This window comes from Petromyzon marinus, chromosome 83, assembly GCF_048934315.1.
Source record: "Petromyzon marinus isolate PM22_M1 ecotype Great Lakes invasive population chromosome 83, UKy_Petmar_22M1.pri1.0, whole genome shotgun sequence".
Taxonomy (NCBI): domain Eukaryota; kingdom Metazoa; phylum Chordata; class Hyperoartia; order Petromyzontiformes; family Petromyzontidae; genus Petromyzon; species Petromyzon marinus.
In genome coordinates this window covers 367697-382059 of record NC_133748.1, presented here as the reverse complement: position 1 = coordinate 382059, position 14363 = coordinate 367697, and the positions used below count along the sequence as shown (strand labels likewise).

Below are 14363 nucleotides of genomic sequence, written 5' to 3'. Positions count from 1 at the left end.
GATGGTGACGATGTTGACGATGTAAATATGTTACGCCTGTGTATTGTTTAACGGGTTCGGCACTGTGGGTGGGTGGATGAGTGGGTGAGTATGTGGGTGAGTGAGTGAGTGGGTGAGTGAGTGAGTGGGTGAGTGAGTGGGTAGGTGAGTGAGTGGGTGGTGAGTGAGTGAGTGGGTGAGTGAGTGGGTGGGTGAGTGAGTGGGTGGGTGAGTGAGTGAGTGGGTGAGTGAGTGGGTGGGTGGGTGAGTGAGTGGGTGGGTGGGTGAGTGATTGGGTGGGTGAGTGGGTGGGTGAGTGAGTGGGTGAGTGAGTGAGTGGGTAAGTGGGTGAGTGAGTGGGTGGGTAAGTGGGTGAGTGAGTGGGTGAGTGAGTGGGTGAGTGAGTGAGTGGGTGAGTGAGTGGGTGAGTGGGTGAGTGGGTGAGTGAGTGGGTGAGTGAGTGGGTGGGTGAGTGGGTGGGTGGTGGATGGGTGAGTGGATGTGTGAGTGGGTGGGTAAGTTGGTGGGTGGGTGAGTGTGTGTGGGTAGATGAGTGAGTGGGTGGGTGGGTGAGTGGGTGGGTGGGTGGGTGTGTGGGTGGGTGGGTGAGTGGGTGGGTGAGTGGGTGGGTGTGTGAGTGAGTGGGTGAGTGGGTGAGTGGGTGGGTATGTGAGTGAGTGGGTGAGTGGGTGGGTGAGTGAGTGGATGGGCGAGTGAGTGGGTGGGTGAGTGAGTGAGGGGGTGAGTGAGTGGGTGAGTGGAGTGAGTGTGTGAGTGGTTAGGTGAGTGGTTGGGTGAGTGGTTGGGTGAGTGTGTGGGTGGGGGAGTGGGTGAGTGAGTGGGTGGGTGGGTGAGTGGGTGGGTGGGTGAGTGGGTGAGTGAGTGGGTGAGTGGGTGAGTGGGTGGGTGAGTGAGTGGGTGAGCGGGTGAGTGAGTGGGTGAGTGGGTGGGTGAGTGAGTGAGTGGGTGAGTGCGTGAGGTGAGTGGGTGAGTGAGTGGGTGAGTGGGTGGGTGAGTGGGTGAGTGAGTGGGTGGGTGAGTGAGTGAGTGGGTGAGTGGGTGGGTGGGTTAATGGGTGGGTGAGTGAGTGGGTGAGTGAGTGGTGAGTGGGTTAATGGGTGAGTGGGTGAGTGGGTGAGTGGGTGAGTGAGGGGGTGAGTGGGTGGGCGAGTGAGTGGGTGAGTGGGTAAGTGGGTGAGTGAGTGGGTGAGTGGGTGAGTGGGTGGGTGAGTAGGTGGGTGAGTGGATGAATGAGTGGGTGGGTGAGTGAGTGTTTGAGTGAGTGAGTGGGTGAGTGGGTGGGTGAGTGAGTGGGTAAGTGGGCGAGTAAGTGGGTGAGTGAGTGGGTGAGTGGGTGGGTGAGTGGGTGAGTGAGTGGGTGGGTGAGTGAGTGAGTGGGTAATGGGTGGGTGAGTGAGTGGGTGAGTGGGTAAGTGGATGAGTGAGTGGATGAGTGGGTGAGTGGGTGGGTGAGTGAGTGGGTGAGTGAGTGGGTGGATAAGTGAGTGGGTGAGTGAGTGAGTGAATGAGTGAGTGGGTGAGTGGGTGGGTGAGTGAGTGGGTGAGTGAGTGGGTGGGTGGGTGGGTGTGTGACTGAGTGAGTGAGTGGGTGAGTGAATGGGTGAGTGAGTGAGTGGGTGAGTGAGTGAGTGGTTGGGTGAGTGAGCGGGTGAGTGAGTGGGTGAGTGGTTGGGTGGGTGGTTGGGTGAGTGAGTGGGTGAGTGAGTGGGTGAGTGAGTGAGGGGGTGAGTGAGTGGGTGAGTGAGTGAGTGTGTGAGTGGTTAAGTGAGTGGTTGGGTGAGTGGTTGGGTGAGTGTGTGGGTGGATGAGTGGGTGAGTGAGTGGGTGGGTGGGTGGGTGAGTGGGTGGGTGGGTGAGTGGGTGGGTGAGTGAGTGGGTGGGTGAGTGGGTGAGTGGATGAACGGGTGAGTGAGTTGGTGAGTGGGTGGGTGAGTGGGTGAGTGGGTGGGTGAGTGAGTGGGTGAGTGGGTAAGTGGGTGAGTGAGTGGGTGAGTGGGTGAGTGGGTGGATGAGTGGGTGAGCGGGTGAGTGAGTGGGTGGGTGAGTGAGTGGGTGAGTGAGTGAGTGGGTGAGTGGGTGGGTGAGTGAGTGGGTGAGTGGGTGAGTGAGTGGGTGAGTGAGTGGGTGAGTGGGTGGATGAGTGGGTGAGTGAGTTGGTGGGTGAGTGAGTGAGTGGGTGAGTGGGTGGGTGGGTGAATGCGTGGGTGAGTGAGTGGGTCAGTGAGTGGGTGAGTGGGTTAATGGGTGAGTGGGTGGGTGAGTGAGTGAGTGGGTGAGTGGGTGGGTGAGTGAGTGGGTGAGTGGGTAAGTGGGTGAGTGAGTGGGTGAGTGGGTGAGTGGGTGGGTGAGTGAGTGGGTGAGTGGGTGAGTGAGTGGGTGGGTGGGTGAGTGAGTGTTTGAGTGAGTGAGTGGGTGAGTGGGTTGGTGAGTGAGTGGGTAAGTGGGCGAGTAAGTGGGTGAATGAGTGGGTGAGTGTGTGGGTGAGTGGGTGAGTGAGTGGGTGGGTGAGTGAGTGAGTGGGTAATGGGTGGGTGAGTGATTGGGTGAGTGGGTAAGTGGGTGAGTGAGTGGATGAGTGGGTGAGTGGGTGGGTGAGTGAGTGGGTGAGTTGGTGAGTGAGTGGGTGGATGAGTGAGTGGGTGAGTGAATGAGTGAGTGGGTGAGTGGGTGGGTGAGTGAGTGGGTGAGTGAGTGGGAGGGTGGGTGGGTGACTGAGTGAGTGAGTGGGTGAGTGAATGGGTGAGTGGGTGAGTGAGTGAGTGGTTGGGTGAGTGAGTGGGTAAGTGAGTGGGTGAGTGGTTGGGTGGGTCGTTGGGTGAGTGAGTGGGTGAGTGAGTGGGTGAGTGAGTGAGTTGGTGAGTGAGTGAGTGGTTGGGTGAGTGGTTGGGTGAGTGGGTGAGTGGTTGGGTGGGTATTGAGGGGAGGTGTGGTGGGTGTGGGTGGGGTGGGAGGGGAGCGGTGGTGCAACGGTTAGCGCACACCGCGTCTGATTGTCACTTGGTTAGGGGAGAGACAAAGGCGAACGGGCGTGGTGGTGGTGGTGGTGCCGGTAGCCGTGGCTGCTGCTGCTGTTACTCGCTACTAGCCGCAGCACTTGCCCCGACAGTCCTCGTACAGGCTACCTGGAGGAGCTTTGTCATTGTTCATGCAACAGCACTTGCCCCTACAGCCCTGCTAGAGGCTACCAGGGGTAGCTTTGTCTGTGTGTTGCTTGCTCGTATTGATGGGGAGAGGGAAACATTGACTCCTCCCCCTTCCCTCCCCCTCCCTCCCCTCGCCCCTCCCCCTTCCTCCCCTCGCCCCTCCCCCTCCCTCCCCCCGCCCCTCTCCCCTCCCTCCTCCCGCCCCTCTCCTCCCTCTCTCGCGCCTGTGAATCAATCGTGTAATGTATTTGTATTGTTGTGCAGTTATTTATTATCGATAAATCGATCAGTGTTGGATGTTGTTGTGGAAAGAATAGTTCTTGCCGTGGTGGTGGTGGTGGTGATGATGGTGATGGTGGTGATGGTGGTTATGGTGGTGGTGATGGTGGTGGTGGTGGAGATGGTGGTTGTGGTGATGGTGGTGGTGGTGATGGTGGTGGTGATGGTGGTGGTGGTGATGGTGGTGGTGATGGTGGTGATGGTGGTGGTGATGGTGGTGATGATGATGATGGTGATGAGTGGGTGGGTGAGTGGGTGGGTGAGTGGGTGGGTGAGTGAGTGGGTGAGTGAGTGAGTGGGTGAGTGAGTGGGTGAGTGGGTGATTGGGTGGGTGAGTAGGTGGGTGAGTGAGTGGGTGAGTGGGTGAGTGGGTGGGTGGGTGAGTGAGTGGGTGGGTGAGTGAGTGAGTGGGTGAGTAGATGGGTGAGTGAGTGAGTGATTGGGTGAGTGGGTGGGTGGGTGAGTGAGTGGGTGAGTGGGTGAGTGAGTGAGTGGGTGAGTGAGTGGGTGAGTGGGTGGGTGAATGAGTGGGTGGGTGGTTTAGTGGGTGAGTGAGTGAGTGGATGAGTGAGTGGGTGAGTGAGTGAGTGAGGGGGTGAGTGGGTGGGTGAGTGTGTGAGTGGTTGGGTGAGTGTGTGGGTGGGTGAGTGGTTGGGTGAGTGTGTGAGTGGGTGGGTGGGTGAGTGAATGGGTGGGTGAGTGAGTGAATGAGGGGCTGAGTGAGTGAGTGGGTGAGTGAGTGGGTGAGTGTGTGAGTGGGTGAGTGAGTGGGTGAGTGAGTGAGGGGGTGAGTGGGTGGGTGGGTGAGTGAGTATGTGAGTGGTTGGGTGAGTGGTTCGGTGAGTGGTTGGGTGAGTGTGTGGGTGGGTGAGTGAGTGGGTGGGTGAGGGAGTGGGTGGGTGAGTGAGTGAGTGGGTGGGTGAGTGAGTGGTTGAGTGAGTGGTTGGGTGAGTGGTTGGGTGAGTGGGTGAGTGATTGGGTGAGTGGGTGACTTAGTGAGTGGGTGGTTGGGTGAGTGAGTGGTTGTGTGAGTGAGTGGTTGTGTGAGTGAGTGGGTGGGTGGGTGAGTGAGTGGTTGGGTTAGTGAGTGAGTGAGTGGATGAATGAGTGAGTGGGTGAGTGAGTGGGTGAGTGAGCAGGGTGGGTGAGTGAGTGGGTGAGTGAGTGGGTGGGTGAGTGAGTGGGTGAGTGGGTGGGTGGGTGGGTGAGTGGGTGAGTGAGTGAGTGGGTGAGTGAGTGAGTGGCTGAGTGAGTGGGTGAATGGGTGGGTGAGTGGGTTAGTGGGTGAGTGGGTGGGTGAGTGAGTGAGTGGGTGGGTGAGTGGGTGAGTGGGTGAGTGAGTGAGTGGGTGAGTGAGTGAGTGGGTGAGTGAGTGAGTGAGTGGGTGAGTAGGTGAGTGAGTGAGTGAGTGGGTGAGTGAGTGGGTGAGTGGTGAGTGGGTGAGTGAGTGAGTAGGTGAGTGGGTGAGTGAGTGGGTGGGTGGGTGAGTGGGTGGGTGGGTGGCTGAGTAGGTGAGTGAGTGAGTGGATGAGTGAGTGGGTGAGTAAGTGGGTGAGTGAGTGAGTAGGTGAGTGAGTGAGTGGGTGAGAGAGTGAGTAGGTGAATGAGTGAGTGGGTGAGTAGGTGAATGAGTGAGTGGGTGAGTGAGTGGGTGGGTGAGTGAGTGGGTGAGTGAGTGAGTTAGTGAGTGAGTGGTTTGGGTTCACGATGGGCGTGACTCCCCCCCCCTCCCCCAGGTATTTCGACGACTTCACCACGCGCCTGGGTCCCAGCTTGAGCCGCCAGGTGGCCAATCAGACGCCTCCCTGCCTGGTGTCACGTGCCCCGCCCCATGACGTCACAGCCTACATCAGCACTGAGCGGTGAGATGGCTCACAGAGCCAGACAAAGAGACTCCCACAGGGTTCAGTGTTAATCAGTGAGACTCTCATAGTGTTCAGTGTTAATCAGTGAGACTCCCACAGGGTTCAATGTTAATCACTGATACTCCCACAGGGTTCAGTGTTAATCAGTGAGACTCCCATAGGGTTCAGTGTTAATCAGTGAGACTTCCATAGGGTTCAGTGTTAATCACTGAGACTCCCACAGGGTTCAGTGTTAATCAGTGAGACTCCCATAGGGTTCTGTGTTAATGAGACTCCCATAGGGTTCAGTGTTAATCAGTGAGACTCCCACAGGGATCAGTGTTAATCAGTGAGACTCCCACAGGGTTCAGTGTTAATCAGTGAGACTCCCACAGGGTTCAGTGTTAATCAGTTAGACTCCCACAGGGTTCAGTGTTAATCAGTGAGATTCCCATAGGGTTCAGTGTTAATGAGACTCCCATAGGGTTCAGTGTTAATCAGTGAGACTCCCACAGGGTTCAGTGTTAATCAGTGAGACTCCCACAGGGTTTAGTGTTAATCAGTGAGACTCCCATAGGGTTCAGTGTTAATCAGTGAGACTCCCACACGGTTCAGTGTTAATCAGTGAGACTCTCATAGTGTTCAGTGTTAATCAGTGAGACTTCCATAGGGTTCAATGTTAATCACTGATACTCCCATAGGGTTCAGTGTTAATCAGTGAGACTCCCACACGGTTCAGTGTTAATCAGTGAGACTCCCACAGGGTTCAGTGTTAATCAGTGAGACTCCCACAGGGTTCAGTGTTAATCAGTGAGATTCCCATAGGGTTCAGTGTTAATGAGACTCCCATAGGGTTCAGTGTTAATCAGTGAGACTCCCACAGGGTTCAGTGTTAATCAGTGAGACTCCCACAGGGTTCAGTGTTAATCAGTGAGACTCCCACAGGGTTCAGTGTTAATCAGTGAGACTCCCACAGGGTTCAGTGTTAATCAGTGAGACTCCCATAGGGTTCAGTGTTAATCAGTGAGACTCCCACAGGGTTCAGTGTTAATTAGTGAGACTCCCACAGGGTTCAGTGTTAATCAGTGAGACTCCCACAGGGTTCAGTGTTAATCAGTGAGACTCCCATAGGGTTCAGTGTTAATCACTGAGACTCCCATAGGGTTCAGTGTTAATAAGTGACACTCCCATAGGGTTCAGTGTTAATCACTGAGACTCCCACAGGGTTCAGTGTTAATTAGTGAGACTCCCACAGGGTTCAGTGTTAATCAGTGAGACTCCCACAGGGTTCAGTGTTAATCAGTGAGACTCCCATAGGGTTCAGTGTTAATCAGTGAGACTCTCATAGGGTTCAGTGTTAATCAGTGAGACTCCCAAAGGGTCCATTGTTAATCAGTGAGACTCCCACAGGGTTCAGTGTTAATCAGTGAGACTCCCATAGGGTTCAGTGTTAATAAGTGACACTCCCATAGGGTTCAGTGTTAATAAGTGACACTCCCATAGGGTTCAGTGTTAATCAGTGAGACTCCCATAGGGTTCAGTGTTAATGAGACTCCCACAGGGTTCAGTGTTAATCAGTGAGACTCCCATAGGGTCAGTATTAATCAGTGAGACTCCCACAGGGTTCAGTGTTAATCAGTGAGACTCCCACAGGGTTCAGTGTTCATCAGTGATACTCCCATAGGGTTCAGTGTTAATCAGTGAGACTCCCACAGTGTTCAGTGTTAATCAGTGAGACTCCCACAGGGTTCACTGTTAATCAGTGAGACTCCCACAGGGTTCAGTGTTAATCATTGAGACTCCCACAGGGTTCAGTGTTAATCAGTGAGACTCCCACAGGGTTCAGTGTTATTCAGTGAGACTCCCACACGGTTCAGTGTTAATCAGTGAGACTCCCACAGGGTTCAGTGTTAATCAGTGAGACTCCCACAGGGTTCAGTGTTAATCAGTGAGACTCCCACAGGGTTCAGTGTTAATCAGTGAGACTCTCATAGGGTTCAATGTTAATCACTGAGACTCCCATAGGGTTCAGTGTTAATAAGTGACACTCCCATAGGGTTCAGTGTTAATCAGTGAGACTCCCATAGGGTTCAGTGTTAATCAGTGAGACTCCCACAGGGTTCATTGTTAATCACTGATACTCCCACAGGGTTCAGTGTTAATCAGTGAGACTCCCATAGGGTTCAGTGTTAATCAGTGAGACTTCCATAGGGTTCAGTGTTAATCACTGAGACTCCCACAGGGTTCAGTGTTAATCAGTGAGACTCCCATAGGGTTCTGTGTTAATGAGACTCCCATAGGGTTCAGTGTTAATCAGTGAGACTCCCACAGGGTTCAGTGTTAATCAGTGAAACTCCCACAGGGTTCAGTGTTAATCAGTGAGACTCCCACAGGGTTCAGTGTTAATCAGTTAGACTCCCACAGGGTTCAGTGTTAATCAGTGAGATTCCCATAGGGTTCAGTGTTAATGAGACTCCCATAGGGTTCAGTGTTAATCAGTGAGACTCCCACAGGGTTCAGTGTTAATCAGTGAGACTCCCACAGGGTTTAGTGTTAATCAGTGAGACTCCCACAGGGTTCAGTGTTAATCAGTGAGACTCCCACACGGTTCAGTGTTAATCAGTGAGACTCTCATAGTGTTCAGTGTTAATCAGTAAGACTTCCATAGGGTTCAATGTTAATCACTGATACTCCCATAGGGTTCAGTGTTAATCAGTGAGACTCCCACACGGTTCAGTGTTAATCAGTGAGACTCCCACAGGGTTCAGTGTTAATCAGTGAGACTCCCACAGGGTTCAGTGTTAATCAGTGAGATTCCCATAGGGTTCAGTGTTAATGAGACTCCCATAGGGTTCAGTGTTAATCAGTGAGACTCCCACAGGGTTCAGTGTTAATCAGTGAGACTCCCACAGGGTTCAGTGTTAATCAGTGAGACTCCCACAGGGTTCAGTGTTAATCAGTGAGACTCCCACAGGGTTCATTGTTAATCAGTGAGACTCCCATAGGGTTCAGTGTTAATCAGTGAGACTCCCACAGGGTTCAGTGTTAATTAGTGAGACTCCCACAGGGTTCAGTGTTAATCAGTGAGACTCCCACAGGGTTCAGTGTTAATCAGTGAGACTCCCATAGGGTTCAGTGTTAATCACTGAGACTCCCATAGGGTTCAGTGTTAATAAGTGACACTCCCATAGGGTTCAGTGTTAATCACTGAGACTCCCACAGGGTTTAGTGTTAATCAGTGAGACTCCCACAGGGTTCAGTGTTAATCAGTGAGACTCCCATAGGGTTCAGTGTTAATAAGTGACACTCCCATAGGGTTCAGTGTTAATCACTGAGACTCCCACAGGGTTCAGTGTTAATTAGTGAGACTCCCACAGGGTTCAGTGTTAATCAGTGAGACTCCCACAGGGTTCAGTGTTAATCAGTGAGACTCCCATAGGGTTCAGTGTTAATCAGTGAGACTCCCATAGGGTTCAGTGTTAATCAGTGAGACTCCCATAGGGTTCAGTGTTAATCAGTGAGACTCCCACAGGGTTCAGTGTTAATCAATGACACTCCCATAGGGTTCAGTGTTAATGAGACTCCCACAGGGTTCAGTGTTAATCAGTGAGACTCCCATAGGGTCAGTATTAATCAGTGAGACTCCCACAGGGTTCAGTGTTAATCAGTGAGACTCCCATAGGGTTCAGTGTTAATCAGTGAGACTCCCACAGGGTTCAGTGTTAATCAGTGAGACTCTCATAGGGTTCAATGTTAATCACTGAGACACCCATAGGGTTCAGTGTTAATAAGTGACACTCCCATAGGGTTCAGTGTTAATCAGTGAGACTCCCATAGGGTTCAGTGTTAATCAGTGAGACTCCCACAGGGTTCAATGTTAATCACTGATACTCCCACAGGGTTCAGTGTTAATCAGTGAGACTCCCATAGGGTTCAGTGTTAATCAGTGAGACTTCCATAGGGTTCAGTGTTAATCACTGAGACTCCCACAGGGTTCAGTGTTAATCAATGAGACTCCCATAGTGTTCAGTGTTAATCAGTGAGACTCCCAAAGGGTTCAGTGTTAATCAGTGAGACTCCCACAGGGTTCAGTGTTAATCAGTGAGACTCCCACAGGGTTCAGTGTTAATCAGTGAGACTCCCACAGGGTTCAGTGTTAATCAGTGAGACTCCCACAGGGTTCAGTGTTAATCAGTTAGACTCCCACAGGGTTCAGTGTTAATCAGTGAGATTCCCATAGGGTTCAGTGTTAATGAGACTCCCATAGGGTTCAGTGTTAATCAGTGAGACTCCCACAGGGTTCAGTGTTAATCAGTGAGACTCCCACAGGGTTTAGTGTTAATCAGTGAGACTCCCACAGGGTTCAGTGTTAATCAGTGAGACTCCCACACGGTTCAGTGTTAATCAGTGAGACTCTCATAGTGTTCAGTGTTAATCAGTAAGACTTCCATAGGGTTCAATGTTAATCACTGATACTCCCATAGGGTTCAGTGTTAATCAGTGAGACTCCCACACGGTTCAGTGTTAATCAGTGAGACTCCCACAGGGTTCAGTGTTAATCAGTGAGACTCCCACAGGGTTCAGTGTTAATCAGTGAGATTCCCATAGGGTTCAGTGTTAATGAGACTCGCATAGGGTTCAGTCTTAATCAGTGAGACTCCCACAGGGTTCAGTGTTAATCAGTGAGACTCCCACAGGGTTCAGTGTTAATCAGTGAGACTCCCACAGGGTTCAGTGTTAATCAGTGAGACTCCCACAGGGTTCAGTGTTAATCAGTGAGACTCCCATAGGGTTCAGTGTTAATCAATGAGACTCCCACAGGGTTCAGTGTTAATTAGTGAGACTCCCACAGGGTTCAGTGTTAATCAGTGAGACTCCCATAGGGTTCAGTGTTAATCAGTGAGACTCCCACAGGGTTCAATGTTAATCACTGATACTCCCACAGGGTTCAGTGTTAATCAGTGAGACTCCCATAGGGTTCAGTGTTAATCAGTGAGACTTCCATAGGGTTCAGTGTTAATCACTGAGACTCCCACAGGGTTCAGTGTTAATCAGTGAGACTCCCATAGGGTTCTGTGTTAATGAGACTCCCATAGGGTTCAGTGTTAATCAGTGAGACTCCCACAGGGTTCAGTGTTAATCAGTGAGACTCCCACAGGGTTCAGTGTTAATCAGTGAGACTCCCACAGGGTTCAGTGTTAATCAGTTAGACTCCCACAGGGTTCAGTGTTAATCAGTGAGATTCCCATAGGGTTCAGTGTTAATGAGACTCCCATAGGGTTCAGTGTTAATCAGTGAGACTCCCACAGGGTTCAGTGTTAATCAGTGAGACTCCCACACGGTTTAGTGTTAATCAGTGAGACTCCCACAGGGTTCAGTGTTAATCAGTGAGACTCCCACACGGTTCAGTGTTAATCAGTGAGACTCTCATAGTGTTCAGTGTTAATCAGTAAGACTTCCATAGGGTTCAATGTTAATCACTGATACTCCCATAGGGTTCAGTGTTAATCAGTGAGACTCCCACACGGTTCAGTGTTAATCAGTGAGACTCCCACAGGGTTCAGTGTTAATCAGTGAGACTCCCACAGGGTTCAGTGTTAATCAGTGAGATTCCCATAGGGTTCAGTGTTAATGAGACTCCCATAGGGTTCAGTGTTAATCAGTGAGACTCCCACAGGGTTCAGTGTTAATCAGTGAGACTCCCACAGGGTTCAGTGTTAATCAGTGAGACTCCCACAGGGTTCAGTGTTAATCAGTGAGACTCCCACAGGGTTCAGTGTTAATCAGTGAGACTCCCACAGGGTTCAGTGTTAATTAGTGAGACTCCCACAGGGTTCAGTGTTAATCAGTGAGACTCCCACAGGGTTCAGTGTTAATCAGTGAGACTCCCATAGGGTTCAGTGTTAATCACTGAGACTCCCATAGGGTTCAGTGTTAATAAGTGACACTCCCATAGGGTTCAGTGTTAATCACTGAGACTCCCACAGGGTTCAGTGTTAATTAGTGAGACTCCCACAGGGTTCAGTGTTAATCAGTGAGACTCCCACAGGGTTCAGTGTTAATCAGTGAGACTCCCATAGGGTTCAGTGTTAATCAGTGAGACTCTCATAGGGTTCAGTGTTAATCACTGAGACTCCCAAAGTGTCCATTGTTAATCAGTGAGACTCCCACAGGGTTCAGTGTTAATCAGTGAGACTCCCATAGGGTTCAGTGTTAATAAGTGACACTCCCATAGGGTTCAGTGTTAATAAGTGACACTCCCATAGGGTTCAGTGTTAATCAGTGAGACTCCCATAGGGTTCAGTGTTAATCAGTGAGACTCCCATAGGGTTCAGTGTTAATCAGTGAGACTCCCACAGGGTTCAGTGTTAATCAATGACACTCCCATAGGGTTCAGTGTTAATGAGACTCCCACAGGGTTCAGTGTTAATCAGTGAGACTCCCATAGGGTCAGTATTAATCAGTGAGACTCCCACAGGGTTCAGTGTTAATCAGTGAGACTCCCACAGGGTTCAGTGTTCATCAGTGATACTCCCATAGGGTTCAGTGTTAATCAGTGAGACTCCCACAGTGTTCAGTGTTAATCAGTGAGACTCCCACAGGGTTCACTGTTAATCAGTGAGACTCCCACAGGGTTCAGTGTTAATCATTGAGACTCCCACAGGGTTCAGTGTTAATCAGTGAGACTCCCACAGGGTTCAGTGTTATTCAGTGAGACTCCCACACGGTTCAGTGTTAATCAGTGAGACTCCCACAGGGTTCAGTGTTCATCAGTGATACTCCCTTAGGGTTCAGTGTTAATCAGTGAGACTCCCACCGTGTTTAGTGTTAATCAGTGATACTCTCACAGGGTTCAGTGTTAATCAGTGAGACTCGTACAGTGTTCAGTGTTAATCAGAGAGACTCCCACAGTGTTCAGTGTTAATCAGTGAGACTCCCACAGGGTTCAATGTTAATCATTTAGACTCCCACAGGGTTCAGTGTTAATCAGTGAGACTCCCATAGGGTTCAGTGTTAATCAGTGAGACTCCATTAGGGTTCAGTGTTAATCAGTGAGACTCCCACAGGGTTCAGTGTTAATCAATGACACTCCCATAGGGTTCAGTGTTAATCAGTGAGACTCCCATAGGGTTCAGTGTTAATCAGTGAGACTCCCTTAGGGTTCAGTGTTAATTAGTGAGACTCCCACAGGGTTCAGCGTTAATCAGTGAGACTCCCACAGGGTTCAGTGTCCATCAGTGATACTCCCTTAGGGTTCAGTGTTAATCAATGACACTCCCATAGGGTTCAGTGTTAATCAGTGAGACTCCCATAGGGTTCAGTGTTAATCAGTGAGACTCCCTTAGGGTTCAGTGTTAATTAGTGAGACTCCCACAGGGTTCAGCGTTAATCAGTGAGACTCCCACAGGATTCAGTGTTAATCAGAGAGACTCCCATAGGGTTCAGTGTTAATCAGTGAGACTCGTACAGTGTTCAGTGTTAATCAGTGAGACTCCCATAGGGTTCAGTGTTAATCAGTGAGACTCCCACAGGGTTCAATGTCAATCAGTGAGACTCCCACAGGGTTCAATGTTCATCAGTGAGACTCCCATAGGGTTCAGTGTTAATCAGTGACACTCCCATAGGGTTCAGTGCTAATCACTGATACTCCCACAGGGTTCATTGTTAATCAGTGAGACTACCACAGGGTTCAGTGTTAATCAGTGAGACTCACATAGGGTTCAGTGTTAATCAGTGACACTCCCATAAGGTTCAGTGTTAATCAGTGAGACCCCCATAGGGTTCAGTGTTAATCAGTGAGACTCCATTAGGGTTCAGTGTTAATCAATGAGACTCCCATAGGGTTCAGTGTTAATCAGTGAGACTCCCTTAGGGTTCAGTGTTAATCAGTGAGACTCCCACAGGGTTCAGTGTTAATCAGTGAGACTCCCATAGGGTTCAGTGTTAATCAGTGACACTCCCATAGGGTTCAGTGCTAATCACTGATACTCCCACAGGGTTCATTGTTAATCAGTGACACTCCCATAGGGTTCAGCGTTAATCAGTGAGACTCCCATAGGGTTCAGTGTTAATCAGTGAGACTCCCACAGGGTTCAGTGTTAATCAGTGAGTCTCCCACAGGGTTCAGTATTAATCAGTGAGACTCCCATAGGGTTCAGTGTTAATCAGTGACACTCCCATAGGGTTCAGTGTTAATCAGTGAGACTCCCATAGGGTTCAGTGTTAATCAGTGAGACTCCCATAGGGTTCAGTGTTAATCAGTGAGACTCCCACAGGGTTCAGTGTTAATCAATGACACTCCCATAGGGTTCAGTGTTAATGAGACCCCCACAGGGTTCAGTGTTCCTCAGTGAGACTCCCATAGGTTTCAGTATTAATCAGTGAGACTCCCACAGGGTTCAGTGTTAATCAGTGAGACTCCCACAGGGTTCAGTGTTCATCAGTGATACTCCCTTAGGGTTCAGTGTTAATCAGTGAGACTCCCACCGTGTTTAGTGTTAATCAGTGAGACTCTCACAGGGTTCAGTGTTAATCAGTGAGACTCGTACAGTGTTCAGTGTTAATCAGAGAGACTCCCACAGTGTTCAGTGTTAATCAGTGAGACTCCCACAGGGTTCAATGTTAATCAGTGAGACTCCCACAGGGTTCAGTGTTAATCAGTGAGACTCCCATAGGGTTCAGTGTTAATCAGTGACACTCCCATAGGGTTCAGTGCTAATCACTGATACTCCCACAGGGTGCATTGTTAATCAGTGAGACTACCACAGGGTTCAGTGTTAATCAGTGAGACTCACATAGGGTTCAGTGTTAATCAGTGACACTCCCATAAGGTACAGTGTTAATCATTGAGACTCCCATAGGGTTCAGTGTTAATCAGTGACACTCCATTAGGGTTCAGTGTTAATCAGTGAGACTCCCACAGGGTTCAGTGTTAATCAATGACACTCCCATAGGGTTCAGTGTTAATCAGTGAGACTCCCATAGGGTTCAGTGTTAATCAGTGAGACTCCCTTAGGGTTCAGTGTTAATTAGTGAGACTCCCACAGGGTTCAGCGTTAATCAGTGAGACTCCCACAGGGTTCAGTGTCCATCAGTG

At 50.4% G+C, this 14363-nt stretch overlaps 1 protein-coding gene across 1 annotated transcript in view; it reads left to right on the top strand.

The window, feature by feature from the left end:
* The first annotated feature begins 3338 nt into the window (after positions 1-3338).
* The window catches only part of LOC116954821 (uncharacterized), a 60666-nt gene continuing 49641 nt past the window's right edge, over positions 3339-14363 (top strand). Inside the window, exons 1-2 of the mRNA XM_076057525.1 lie at positions 3339-3382; positions 5159-5284. The gene's annotated coding sequence lies outside the window, so the exon portion shown is untranslated. The remainder of the gene's footprint in view (positions 3383-5158; positions 5285-14363) is intronic.